This window comes from Mustela nivalis (assembly GCF_964662115.1).
Source record: "Mustela nivalis genome assembly, chromosome: 2".
Lineage (NCBI taxonomy): Eukaryota > Metazoa > Chordata > Mammalia > Carnivora > Mustelidae > Mustela > Mustela nivalis.
The window spans coordinates 19382843-19397747 of NC_139021.1; the positions used below are offsets into that span (position 1 = coordinate 19382843).

Genomic DNA, 14905 nt, shown 5'->3' on the forward strand with positions numbered 1-14905 from the left:
ACACCCAGCCCAGATCAAGATACAGAATGCTTGCCCCTTGCCCTCACCTCACAAGTCTGTATCAGCAGTCAAGAGAATGGTTAGCTCTAGGGAGAAAGAACTGAGTAGTGATTAGGAAGGGGACCTGGGGAAGACTTTTGTGGCCCCGGTATTATCCCTTCTCCTCCCTCAGCTGTGTTGATTATAGAATTGGGATCACTTTTGATAACTGACTGAGCTATGCACTTTGGTTTGTGACTTTTTCTTAATGTATGTTATACTTCTGTTAAAATAGTCATTAAAAAAAATAGGATTCCCATGGCGCCTCACTGAGAAAAACTGCAATCATTTAAAATTCCTGAAGTGATCCTAGGCACTGGAATTTGTGTTTGGACCGGTTCATTCCAAATCAAAGAATGACCACCTAAGGGCGCCTGGGTGGCTCAGTCGGTTGGACACATCTGACTCGGTTAAGGCTCAGGTCATGGTCTCAGGGTCGGGAGATGGAGTCCTGCCTCCTACCCCACCCCCACCCCTCCGTTCCCCCCCCCCCCCGCCCCGTGGGGCTCCATGCTCAGTAGAGAGTCTGCTTGGGATTCTCTCTTTCCCTTTACCCCTCCCCTGCTTGCACACTCTCTTTCACCAAAATAAATAAGTAAATCTTTTTTAAAATGAAAGAAAGAAAGAGAAATAAGGAAAGGAAGGAAGGAAGGAAGGAAGGGAGGGAAAGAGAAAGAAAGAAAGAAAGAAAGAAAGAAAGGAAGAAAGAAAGAAAGAAAGGAAGAAAGAAAGAAAGAAAGAAAGAAAGGAAGGAAGAAAGAAAGAAAGAAAGAAAGAAAGAAAGAAAGAAAGAAAGAAAGAAAGAAAGAAAGAAAGAAAGACCACCTTAATGGACAGGGGTTGGCATTTAGAAAAGGACTTTTATTTTTTCTTTTAACCAAGTATCAGTAATATTTGGCACAATGGGAGCTGAACGTAACGGGCCAATTTTCAAATTAAAAATTTTTAAGCTGTTTTCATCCATTTAAAATTAAGAATTTATTGTTTAAAATTGAAACTAATGAGCCCTGAAAAACACAAGAGGGCAGCATTTCACAACATTTTATGAAAATGCTGCGGGGAGGGTGGCGCACAGGACTGCTGCTGGAATATTTTTAGTAAAGACACAGGTTTGGAGAATGGAGCTTGGTGAGAGCATTTTATCGGATGAGGAAACTAATGTCTGAAGGGTGAGTCACCTTAAGTTTCTTTAAATCACAGAGGTCAAGAATCACAAAGCAAGGACCACAGTTTATGTCTCCCAGGGGCCGACTGTTTTCCCAGACCCTGTACTGTTCTTTCTGGCTTCAGGATCACTTGCTGCATGCCGAAAATAGTTGGTTTTTCCCAAAAGACCCATGGAGAAGGTCTCTGTGGCTTGTGGACGCAGATTAGGGCCTAGCTGCCCGGCACCTGTTCTGAAAATGAGTAACGAGTAGCTCAGCTGGAATGAAGCAGGAATCCACTTCCGGAGCAGAAACAGGCTCCCAATTTAATTATGTGTGCACCTTCAACGGAGAGAGATCTTGAGGGAATGGTTAGGCTGTGGTTGTTTTAAAATCACAGCTTGCGAATGTTAAAGATGTGCATTTCAGTTACACCTTTGAATCTTGTTTTATTGCATTCTTGGGCTTCTTGCAAGAAGCTATTATTAAGAGTGGTAGATATAATGTGCTTGCCCTCTTTGTAAAAACAGTAAAATCTTTATGGGGAGAGAAAAGGAGAGTTTGCTGCAGCTTTTAGTGGTCGAGTTCATTACTGTATCAAGGTATCAAGGTATCAAGGTATCAAGCCCTGTATCAAGCACTGTATCAAGCCCGGTGCACTAATTCCTAGACTTCTACATCGTATAGAAAATCATCCTTTCGCAGTGCCTGGGTGGCTCCGTGGGTTAAGCCTCTGCCTTCGTCTTGGTTCATGATCTCAGGGTCTTGGGATCGAGCCCTGCCTTGGGCTTCCTGCTCAATAGGGAGTCTGCTTCTCCCTCTACTCCACCTTCCTGCTCATGATCTCTCTCTTGCTCTCATTCTCCCGCTCTCTCTCAAATAAAATCATAAAGAAAAAAAAAAAAAGCTATCTTTTCGGCTCATGAAACCCAGGATATGAGGCTTGCTGTTCCAGGTTTAAAGGTGACTACAATGTCAGGAAAAATAAGACTAAAGTTCACTTCTTCTAACCGACGGAGAAGGGGACCAGAAAGAGAGAAGGGCGATGAAGTGATCAGAGGGCACGTCCAGCTATCCTTTCCTTGGGATAAAGCTTAAAACCTGGAGAAGAAAGCCAATAGGAAGAGAGATTTCTACGTCCTCCTCAGTCAAGACTCTGGAAAGGGACCACCACTTCCCAGGGTGCCCGACTTGGCAATAGCCACGTCAGAGTAAGTCTGGTGTCCACCTTTGTGCTTGGTGGAGGGAAGCCTTGACTTCGAGTTTCTCTAGGCGGTTCCCTGTCCAAGGGTCCGGGAGATCGTGAAGCTCCAGGAAAGCCTGGAAGGCAGCAGAGTGGGGAACCTGAAGACCTACCGCTGGTCCACACTGAGAAAAGATGAGACAGCTCTGAGGCAGAGGCTAGGGGTGGGTGGGCAGAGCCAGAGGGCCAGGCGGAAGACATGGCCCAAACTCAAGTGAGTTAAGGGCCAGAAATAGCGAACGTAAGACTAAGACAGGTAAGGAGGAACCCCGAGCCCCAGCCGGACAGAGAGAAAGCAGATGATAAATTACTACAGCTACAGCCTGTTAAAGGCAGAAGATATGAAAATGTCCTCCCACTTGGGCCAAACACCTTTATTAAGTCACAAGCAAGGCAGCTTTGCTCCCTCCACTTCGTTGGGGTGTCTGTTAGCCTGGCTCTCCTTTGCCTTTTGATTCATGAAAAATCCCTTCATCTCCCTATTTCTCTAGGGAACTTACACCAAGTCTCTGGTATTGAAGCCGAGAGCAACTTGAATGGCATTGAACTTAAAAACTTCTGTTAATCCCCAGCAAGTGTCCCAACTTTCTGAACCCCAAAACACTTTTACTCCTCGGGGAGCCTGCATGCCTTCTGTATCTGGCACGGTGCCTGGGAGGTCAAAAGGAAACCACTAGTTTCCACAGTTTGGGGAGTCTTAGCCCTAGGGACCAGACACCAGTTGTAACTCATGCATCAAGCTTTCATGCTACTAGGACTCTTGACCGTTGGTCCATGCCTAACTTGGACATTCTTTTTCGCGCTCCTGTTGGCCACAAAAATGCAGCTAAACTCTGAAGCCCTCACCAGTCTGAGGAATCTCAACAAAGATTATGACGTTTCAATCAGAAACAGAACTCAAGAGTCTGCAACGAGCACCCATAATGTATCTATCTGTCTTTCTGCAAGGCAATGCAACCAGGGACGGCTGCAGGTCTAAGGCTCTGGGATGACTCCTGCCACTGGTCTGGCCAAAATTCAAACAAGAGTTGGTAGAGTGCGCGGAGGGCAAGAGATTTCATGCTGGTGACTTACTTAGATTCATGGGTGCTGACTGGACCACGCCCCCCCCCCCCTTCCCCTGCCGGCTTCAATTCCCATCTCCGCCACTTCTGGTGCGGCTTCAGGAAAGTCGCTTCGCCTCTCGGTAACTCTGCATTCTCACCTGAAAAATGAGGGTCATAACAACACCCACCTTGGAGAGTTATTGCAAACGTTTAGTGATTCAGAATGAGATGATCCACCTAAGTCTGTGGAGTCTGACTCATAGGAAGGACAATAAGTCTTTTCTGCTATTTATTACGGGTTTAATGGCTTTGCTAGCTAGGAGAGACAAAGTTTAAATACTCTAGAAATCAACACATTTTTATACCCAGATTGTACTGATCAATACAAAATCTTCCTTAATTTATACTGATTCTAAACCCTAGCCTACTAAACAGCCACACGGGGATAAAATGAATATGATTCTCTCTACCTTTGTTTTCAAGAAGAATTATCGGTTCTTGGGCGAATTGCCCGAGGCAGACTGTACTTAGAGCAGAACTCAAGTGGCCCATGAAAGGAAAGTGAAGGGGCAGAATCGTGACCTTCAGAAAACATGGAGACGAAGCTCTTGCCAGCTTCTGACCCTTTCAACTGGGGACTATGAACATGTGGGTTGAGCGGAGCCCGGGGCCTGCAGAAGTGTTTCGTTTTGCTGGGGAAGTGGATTTGTTCTATTTTGTCTGAAAACAAACAGCGCCAGGAGTTGTTTTTAGAGTGCACGTTCTGCATCACCCACAACCCCACAGCTTACTCTTGTCTTGGTCCCCATCGCCCCTCACGTGGCCACTATCCACCTGTCATTTAGGTATTTGAACTCTCTCCTCACTATCATGCGTCTCCTCTCAAAAATGCAGAATCCACACACAGCAGCAATCCCCAGAGTCAACACCCCTGCGAGGCTGCCTGTCCCCCTCTCCTTCTACACAGTTCTTTCCCCGCCAGCGGCACGTAGGTTGCATTGGACGGAACAGGGGAGGCTCCTTTAATCTTCCCAATGTTTCTCGCCTTTCTACCGGGCAAGACAAATTACTTGCTTCTTTTCACAGTTTCGCCCTTTTTTTTTTTTTTAAGATTTTATTTATTTGTGTGAGAGAGAGAGAGCATAAGCAGGGGAAGCGGCAGGCAGAGGGAGAAGCAGGCTCCCCGCTGAGCAAGGAGCCCGATGTGGGACTTGATCCCAGGACCCTGGACCATCACCTACGCCAAAGGCAGACACCCAACTGAGCCACCAAGGAATCCCTCTTTTCACAGTTTTTAAACAGTGTGACTCTTGGCTCTGAAGTCTTCTTGGTAAACAACAAGGCAACAGGCAGACCCAAGGCTGTAGGGATCTTCTGACTCACTGCAGAAGCTGTAAGTGCAAAACTCCAAGCTTCAGGCTGGGTGGGAGAAGCTTCCAGACTTTGGGACTCCTTTTCTTGCCTCCATGTTTCTTCATATCCAGCAGGAGCTCTTGATGACACCGTTTTTATTTCCTGTGCTCAGGTACATTGTAAGTTAGGTTAAGTTTCCGGAAACTGCATTCACTGAAAATGCATACATTTCTACCTTTATCTACTGCTAGCTTCAGAATTCCAATTCTTATATTATTTCGAAGATGGTCATTTGTTTGTTTCTTCTTTTGTTCTTTAGTCAGGAATGAAATATTTTAGAGGAGCAGACAGAAGACTGGTGGCATAACTACATAATGGCTCTGTTTCTTTTCGTCTGTGGCCCTTTGGTCATGCGTGCCCCACCCCCATCACAATTTCCCCAAGCCTCATTTCCTTGCATATGAAGATAGAATCAAGCAATATTTTGGGGTCCATTACCTTGTGCTAAGAGCTTGGCTTACCTGGTAAAGCCAAAGAGAAAATGCCCATGCGAGGCACAGTCTGTTTGGGAGACCGCTTACCTGGTTAATGCCACCATGTTGCACAACTCCAGGGGGCACCATCCCCACAGATTTGTGTCATTGTGTCTCCCACTGTTGTGCAGTATGAGGCCAACCTGGCCTGCGCATGCACTGACCCCATAAAACATGGTTTGACCTCTTTTGTACCTGAATGCCTCTACTCTAAATCAAGTCTGTCCATTCCATGTATCTATTTGTAATAATTCCTACTGGGTCTAACTCAAGACTTTATAAAATGACAATAGAATTCTTTGGGACAGACTTACACAAGCTAATGATTTTCAGCAGTTCCTTGGTGAGGATTAATTGGTGTTCTCTGGTAGGACACCAGCGTTCAGTAACTGGATCTTAAGCTGCGTAATTATAGATGTTAACTGTATAGTAAGTATAAGTAATTTCATTCTAGAGTGTGGGTTCAGTCTGCCCCCGCAGATTTTATTATTGTTCCATAAATTCTGAGGTACTGGGGATTTCCTAACAATTCAACCCATAGCATCCATTTTCCTAAAGATGGCATTTCTATGTGCTGTTTTTTTTTTAAAGGTTTTTTAAAAAAGATTTTATTTATTTGTTTGAGAGAAAGAGAGAGAATGAGAGAGAGAGAGAGAGCATGAGAGGGGAGAGGTCAGAGGGAGAAGCAGACTCCCTGCTGAGCAGGGAGCCGGATGTGAGACTCAGTCTGGGGACTCTAGGATCATGACCTGAGCCAAAGGCAGTTACTTAACCAACTGAGCCACCCAGGCGCCTGGCATTTCTACGCTTGGTACATATTGCAGTCTGACTCTGGACATGTTCCGGGTTCAGTCACTTGGGGTTTGCCGATGTTCTTCCAGATCAACAGTCTGCTCCTCCTGTATCAAAGAACGTGATTGGAGTCTGCTCCCTTTGATGAGAAGAGAGGGTGTGATTGTTCGAAAATAAAGCACTGCTCTGTTTTGCTTTCTTTCCCCTTTGAGCAGAAACATACACACTACAACATTTCTTGTGTAAAACCAGTACAAGAATCTCTGATTGGCTAAAACTTGGGCCTGCTCCCAACTTTTTCACTGCCGATTGGGTATAAGCCAGTCCTTTTTAAGATTATGATTGTGATCAAGTTTGAAATAGATTTATTGGATTGTCACTAACATTTTTAGAAAAATGAAATAGAACAGGGCTGGATAGAATAGAACTCAATTAAATTGAAAAAGAGAACTACAGGGGCCACCTGTGGCTCAGTAGGTTAAGCATCTGCCTTCGGCTCAGGTCATGTTCCCGGAATCCTGGGACGGAGCCCCATGTCTGGGTGTCTGTTTCCCTGCTTAGTGAGAAACCTGCTTCTCCCTCTTCCTCTACCGTCCTCCCTGCCCATGCTCTCTGTCTCCCTCTCTGCCTAATAAGTAAATAAAATCTTAAAAAAAAAAAAAAAAAAAAGAAAGAAAGAAAGAAAAAGAGAACAACAGAATGCATCCTACATAGTATGGGTATATATTGGTCATGAGTCCCCAGAGTAACAGAACTAGGATGTATATATAATATAGTATGATATGATATAATATAGGTAGTAGATAGAATATAGAGTTATTTTTTTAAAGATTTTATTTATTTAACAGAAAGAGAGAGAGAGAGAGATCACAAGTAGGCAGAGAGGCAGGCAGAGAGAGAGGAGGACGCAGGCTCCCTGCTGAGCCCAATGAAGGGTTCGATCCAGGACCCTGGGATCATGACCTGAGCTGAAGGCAGAGGCTTAACCCACTGAACCACTCAGGCACCCCACGTATAGAGTTATTTTAAAAATATATAAGATACACATTTGTATCAGAATATATAGTATATATGCAAGAATTCATATATTAATATATTATGTATAGTATATATGATATACAGAGAATATATATCAAACATATTATATATATGTATATATATATTATATATATGTATAAAGAGAATTATTTTAAGGAATCAGTCTATCTGGAGGTTAGCAAGTCCAAAATCTGAAGAATGAATCAGCAGACTAGAGACCCAGGAAGAGCCAATGTTGAATTTCAGGTCCAAAGGCTATCTCCTGGCAGAACTCCCTCTTGTTCAAGGGATGGTCAGTATTTGGTTCTACTCAAACCTCCAACTGATTGGATAAGGTCCATCCATGTCACGTTATGGGTGACAACCTACCTTACTTAAGGTCCACTAATTTAAATGTAAATCTCCTCTAAAAACACCCTCGCAGAAACGTCCAGAGTAGTGTTTGACCCAATATCCAAGACCCACGGCCCCAGCCAAGTTGACGCATAAGGTTGACCATCACAGTTCACATCTGTGGTGGTCATTCATGCTGTTGAGCAGATACTTTGGGTACTTTTCCCAGGCATATGTCAAATCACTTTTCCCCACCCTCTGGGTATCGCCAGGTGACTTGGTCCAAGAAATGTGAGCAGAAGTGAGACGTGCCACTCCAGGTGGAAGTTTTGAGTGCTGGTGTGGGACCTGCCATGTTCTCTTTCCGTCCTCGACTGAGGGTGATAACCTTTGGGAAGGAGGCTGCTCTGTCAGCCTGAGTCCCGGGGTGAGGACAAAGTGAAGCAGGATCCCAGCTGCCTCATGACGCACATGACACAAGCCAGGACAAAATCTCTGTTGTTTTATCATTTGGAGATTTCTCATTTCTGTGGTATAATCTATGGGATCTGACCATTTCAGTATGCTCCATAAAATTTACATTTCAGTTATGTGTATGTACTTGTGTGTGTGTGTGTGTGTGTGTGTGTGTGCACATGTGTGTGTGTGTGTGTGCACTGAGCCATTATACAAAATGAATCTCTTGCTCTAGGTTATGAATAAGATGCTTGATAGCCGATGACACCGATGACCATTTTACCTTATATCATTAATTAGCAAAAAAAAAAAAAAAAAAAAAAAAGACTAGAAGTGGAAGGGCATGAAGAAATGAATTAGTTCACTGCACTCTTTTTAGAGATGAGGCTACGGAAGCCGAAAAGGGTCAAGTAATTTATCTGAGGTCACAGAGTGACTAGGATTCAAACAAGATTAAAACTTCAATCCAGCCCTGTACCCTTGGGGCTAATAATACATTATATGTTAATTAAAAATTATTTAAAAAAAGGACTTCAGGGCGCCTGGGTGGCTCAGTGGGTTGGGCCGCTGCCTTCGGCTCAGGTCATGATCTCGCGTCCTGGGATCGAGTCCCACATGGGGCTCTCTGCTCAGCAGGGAGCCTGCTTCCTCCTCTCTCTCTCTCTGCCTGCCTCTCCAACTACTTGTGATTTCTCTCTGTCAAATAAATAAATAAAATCTTAAAAAAAAAATAAATAAATAAAAAATAAAAAAAGGACTTCAAGCCAGCATTTTACTATAAAGCCCTACTTTAGCAATAATTTTGTACAAGTGCCTTGAAAACTACAAAACATCAACAAACTGCAAAGTAATGATGTTATCACAAGAGACGGGTACAGTGTGATGGTTAAGGGCTTAGCCTTTGTAAACCTGGTTTCAGATGCCGGCTCTGCCGCTTATAACCTGCGTGACTTTGAGAACACTATTAACCTCTTTGAATCTCTGCTTTCTTATTTATAAAATGAGAATAATCTTATCTCATATTTTCCAGATGAATAAATGAGATAGTGTAAAGTTCTTCACGATGTGTTTAGTTAGGAGCACAATGTTTGGCTCATGATAAATGCTAATAATTTATTTGTAATAAGTATAATATCAAAGAATTTGGCTTAAAAAAAAAAAGTAGAGGAAAACCACTCCTAGGCTTCAAAAGAACCAGAATTTGGAGCAGAACAAGCACTGTTTCTCAGCTGCGGCACTAGGGAAATTTGGAGCCAGGTAAATTCTTTGTTATGGGGGCTGCCTGTGCACGGTAGGAGGTTTAGGAAAGATATTGAAGTAGTAGACAGATGGTATGAGTCAGTTTCTAACCTTTGGCATTCTTGACATTTGGGGCTGGATAGTTCCTTGTTGTAGGGGGCTGTCCTGGGTAACATAGGGTTTTAAGAAACATCCCTGGTCTTCATCCACTGGTTGCTAGTAGCTCCCAGTCAGAATAACCAAATATATTCTCAGACGTTGCTAACTATCCCTCTGGGGCAAAATCAGTCCCTGTTGAAAATGCCTATTGCACAGTTTTTCAATTACTTCTTCCTAGGAGCGAACTAGAACATAAAAGAAGGCTTATCTCTCTGAGAGAAAGGTATCCAGACTTCCTAGTCTTATACTTTATCGGCACTATCTGCTTAATGTCTATCTGACCGACTGGAACAAATTCCCCACGAAAGTCCTGCATCTGTCTTGTTTTCTGCTCTGTCTCCAGAGTGTATATAGCAAGCACATAGCAGATGTGCAAACAAACAAACAAACAAACAAAATGCAATTGAAATAAAGAGATGAAAGAATTTTTTTCGGCATTCCCTATCTATAACAATACAAACAAGGTTCCGACAGGATCAACAGGGCAGACTTGTTCTGTGGAAAGTTATCTCCTTTCTCCAGCTTTGCCCCATCTCTAAAATAAAGATTCCCTCAAGAGAGTCTATTCTTACAAAACACTTAAGATCTTCAGACAGGGGTCTAAAAAGAGCAAAACAGGGTCTCAGCTTTTACAGGCAGCCATGGGGGCTCAAGAGCCAGCACAATAAACCCCTTCCTTACACGTCAAACTAATAGAAAGGCAGGAGGTGGAGTTGCCTCAAAATAGCCTTTAGTGAAGGAAAGGACAGGTCTAGTGCTGGATCTGGGGCCTTGGGGGTGGTGGTTGGTTCTGGAGACACACAGGAAGGCATGGCAAAGTCACAGTAGATCTGACTCGAGTCCCCCCCCCCCCCCCCCCCCGCTAGCCGAGGTTGCAGGCTGCTCCCTGGAAACAGAGTTACCTAGGTCATGATATTTTCTTGTGTTCTAGATCACTCTGCCCTTGTTCTTTCTCCCGTGTGGTTGTGCATGAACCTGAAAAAGGTGTGCCTCCTCTCTTCTGCTCTAAAACCATGTGAGCCACTTGCTGGTCTTGAGACTCTGCCCGGATACACAAGACTGACAATAACCATTCTGTTTCATTCTAACCTCTTTCTGGAAACAACGCCTCTTCTAACTGTTCTGGCAATCATGCATCATATTTCTCATCTATCAATTGAGTGGATTCTTGTGGTTCTTGGTGGCATCCATTCAAGACACCGCTTTGGCTTTCCTGCATCCAACAGCTGGACCCCATCTGTGCCCATGGCTTCCTTGACTACCTCCCTCAGTTTACTTTTCTCCGTGAGTCTATGACTTTGTTGCTATGTATGGATCTCATTCCCAGCAGCATTGCTGCCCATGTTTATCATCTCTTACATGCTTCCCTGCATGCTTTCTTCATCTATCTCTTACTTTGTCCTTGGACAAAACACCAATCCCCTTTGCTTCTCTACCAAAGATGGTCTCTGTAAGGGTCTTCCAGCAATCAGCAGTAAAGGGAGTGTTGTTTTTGTGACCCAACAGAAAATGGGCAAAGACTTGAACAGACATTCTTTTTTTTTTTAAGACTTTATTTATTTATTTGACAGAGATCAAGTAGGCAGAGAGGCAGGCAGAGAGAAAGAGGAGGAGGCAGGCTCCTGCTGAGCAGAGAGCCTGATGCGGGGCTCGATCCCAGGACCCTGAGATCATGACCTGAGCCGAAGGCAGAGGCTTTAACCCACTGAGCCACTGAGCCACCCAGGAACCCCTTGAAGAGACATTCTTAAATGAGAATATCTGAATGGCCAATAAACATAGGAAAATGTGCCTTACTGGCCTCCAGGGAAATACAAATCAAAACCACCATACACTGCCACCACATGCTCACCACAGTGAGTGAGGATGGAAAACACCCAGTGTTGGTCTTCAAGCTAGTGCATTTCGAGTGGTGCTATAACTTGGTACAACCACTTTGGAATACTGTCCACTAAAACTAAATATATGTAATCCCCTACAACAATGATTGCTTATGCCCCTCCAAAGACATATTCTAGAATGTTCATTTGGGTACCATTTTTAGTTGCCTCAAACTGGAACTATCTCAATGCCCAGAAACCAAAGAGTAGAAAAATAAACTACGTTATAATCTCACAATGGAAGAAGCACTGGGAATGAACTATGTACAATCTCATGCGGCGGCACGAACAAATCACACAAAATGTTGAGCAACAGACACCAGACACGAAAGGAGGATGTACTCTATACTACCATTCAGGTAAAGTACTAGAACAGATTAAACAAATGCATGCTCTTAGAAGTGATAATAGTTACCTTTAGTGATAGGGGAGCACGTGGGATGTCTCTTGATTTGGGTGCTGGTTAGATGGGTGTGTTCATTTTGTAAGTATTCATGAAGCTGTGCAATTACGATCAATGCGTATTTCTGGGTTTATGTTATACATTATCAGGAGTCAGATTATCTGGAAGCAGACTCCAAGATGGAGATTGATATACAGTAAGATGTTGGGGTGGGTGCTTTCACGAACAACATCTTAGAGTCCAGGCATGATGGAGCAGAGGGAGAAATGACAGGGAAACAGTGTAAGCAAAGGCCTTCACCAGTCCAAGAGGAGAGAGCTCGGGAATTAAATGACCCTTCAGAGTCACCCCAAAGGGGTCAAGCCTTTTATGCCTAAACTCCGCACCCATTCTCTTTTGAGAGGTGTTCTTTTTAGTGTTTGTGTGCTTTCTGTTTAGCAAGTTCATTCTTTCTTCAAAGCCATGGACTGCCCCCAGGGAAGGGGGCATGATCTAGGATGAGGCAGCTCTCTCTCTCTCTCTCTTTTTTTAACCTCCCCCCACCATCTCATGGTGAGAATACTTAAGTTTCTACTCTTGTAGAAGTTTCTACTCTTGATAATTTCAATTATACAATACTGGGGTCCCCGTGCTGTACATTAGATACTCAGACCACAGCCATCTTAGAGCTGAAAGTTTGTACCCTTGACCAATCTCTCCCTATTTTCCCCAACCCTAGTTCCTGATAACCATCTTTCCACTCTCTGTTTCTAGGAGTTCAACTTTCTTTTTTAGATTCCATGTGTAAGTGATACCATGCACTACTTGTCTTTCTTGGTCTGGCTTATTTTCCTTAGCAGAACACCCTCCAGCTTCACCCACATTGTCACAAATGATGGGCTGAAGCAAATTCCATTGTACATTTAGACTGTATTTTCTTGATCCAGTCATCCAATGGAAGACATTTAGGTTGTTTTCGTACCTTGGCTATTGTGAGCACTGCAGCATGGCTCATGTTAGCAGAGGGCTTGGACTGGAGGTGGCCAGCCAAGCACTACCGCCTACCAGCCCTTCCAGCAGCCAGACTGAGGAACAGGCCCCAGTCTACAACAGGACCACAGCAACTACTACATATTTGAATAAAAAGATAAAAAAAAAATACTCTGTCTTGGGTCATGAGACAAGAGAGAAGAAACATTTGAAAGAAGAAATGAACAAAATGGAACAGGGAACATGTGCACTGACCAAAGCCTAGCGCTAAAATGATCATTTCAACTTCCAGTAATTCGTTTCATGTTCCGGAATGCTGAGCCAAGGTGAACTATGGCATGTTTCATTAACTACTTATCCTGGACCAGATGCTAGTGCATGTTTGTTTATTCACATACTGCTGAGTTCTAAGAAGAATTTCCTGTGAGTTGTTCAGATACTCACAATCCAGCAAGAGAAAATTTACCTATTAATAGCCTGTTGAGGAATCTCCCATTATTATATGGGGTTCCAAAGAATGGTTTCAGCTTCAACTTTGTTGCCTGTTTCCGAAGGGCAGGACTTACAGGGGACATTCCTGCTGATCAGCACTGTGGTAAGGACAGTCCTACCCACTCCAGCAGGGCTTGGCTTAAACTGGTTGGTTATTCATTAGAGTAAAAGCTGCAGTTTTCTGAAAGGCACGACTTTGAGGTTGAAGAGCTCTCTCCACGAAGCACTGTGCCCTCTGTAGTGGCAAGGGGCCCATTGTGAAATCAAATTCCACTGGATCAGCCCTCTACCCTGTCCTTTGGCTGAATTACTCCTTTGGATGGGAGCCCACATCCAAAGCCCACAGTCACCCAGTCAGCCTTCCGCACATTTGTCCACTTTTTTCTCTCTGGGAAGGGTTGGGCTGGGACAAGCAGATTGCTAGTGAGAGTTAGCCACCAAGAAATCCTCTTCAAGGTGGGTAGAAGGTGATGTCTCTGTGTTCCAAGTTTCCTCGTAAATGGTTATGCTTTCCAACAGTGGAGGCGAAGCAGGGGCCAGCAGCAGCAGAACTGGGAGCTTGGACGAGCTGGGACGGGAAGGGATGTCCACCTCTAACGTCTCCTTCTCAACCCTTTTCTATCGAATCCTCATTTTCCTTTCTGTTCCCCAAATCTCCAAATCTCCATTTGAAACTTGAGGGGCTCAGTGCCTTGAGCCTCTGCCAATGGCTTTTTGGAGTAAGCTCCCTTCACTTGAGAGGTGCTAGAGGCTCGTAGTAATACTGCGTCCTGGGACCGTACATGTCACTAACAGGCCATTATATACTAGGTTATAAAGGCATAGAACAATCCAGCAGTTTCCCGGATTGCAGCGTTCATGATTCACACTCTTTCCAGGTAGCTGCTGCATCTGCCAGCTGTGTTTTATATAGGGTGTATTTTATCTAACAGCTGTGTTTCGTGTTTCCACACTGCCAGTGGATTTGGCAGGAGGCACTCTATAAAAGGCCATCATAGTGGGTGTGTACGGTTTTATCTCCAAGGAAAGGTCTTCTCTTTGGAAAAATGCTCTTCAAACTAGTGCTCCTATGTCTTCGACACTGGAAGGGCATAGGAACCAAGGTGAACCAATCATAGGAATCCGTCCTTTTGCTCACAAAGATTGGTCCAGGGTTGGTCATGCGACACAGGCCAGATGACTTGAAGCTGTGGGGCACGACATTTCACAGTGAAGCCGATGGAAAAGCGTCCTTTCCTCACGGACCGGTCAGCTGTAAGAATTCAAATCTGGCAGCTGTGCCCACTGCGACATAGGCTTGTGTGAATAAAGGCCATACACGAGAAGGAGAAAGTAGAGAAAAGTAACAGCTACACAGAGAGTGAGATCCTTGGCAGCCTTTTAGGTTTTACTCACCCTGATTTCCTAACACTCACTCAGTTTTGCCAATTCCCGGTTTGCTTAAGCAGGCCCAGTTTACACCTGTTGCCTCAGCTTAATCATTGATAGCTCCATCTTACGTTCTCAGAAATGTTCCAGGGGAATGATGAAGTGTATAATCATTGTTCTACTGCAATGCGGCTAAATAAAGCAATAAAGTCTCCCCGTGCCCTAAGTTAGTTTAAGCTGGTTTTATGTCACTTGCTGCCCAAAAAATCATGATTGATCTAGGGGTATCTGAGTGGCTCAGTGGATTAAGCCTCTGCCTTTGGCTTAGGTCATGATCTCAGGATCCTGGGATCGGGCCTGCGTTGGGCTCTCTGCTCAGCAGGGAGACTGCTCCCCCCTCCCCACCCCACTCTCTCT

General features: G+C 44.3%; 1 long non-coding RNA gene across 2 annotated transcripts in view; it reads left to right on the plus strand.

Annotated features, from left to right (window-relative positions):
* The first annotated feature begins 1122 nt into the window (after positions 1-1122).
* LOC309860170 overlaps positions 1123-14905 on the plus strand; it is a 45744-nt gene continuing 31961 nt past the window's right edge. Inside the window, exon 1 of one of the 2 annotated variants that reach the window (XR_014309203.1) lies at positions 1123-1208. This is a non-coding gene — a long non-coding RNA (uncharacterized lncRNA). The remainder of the gene's footprint in view (positions 1209-14905) is intronic. The other variant, XR_014309204.1, reaches the window with a different exon arrangement.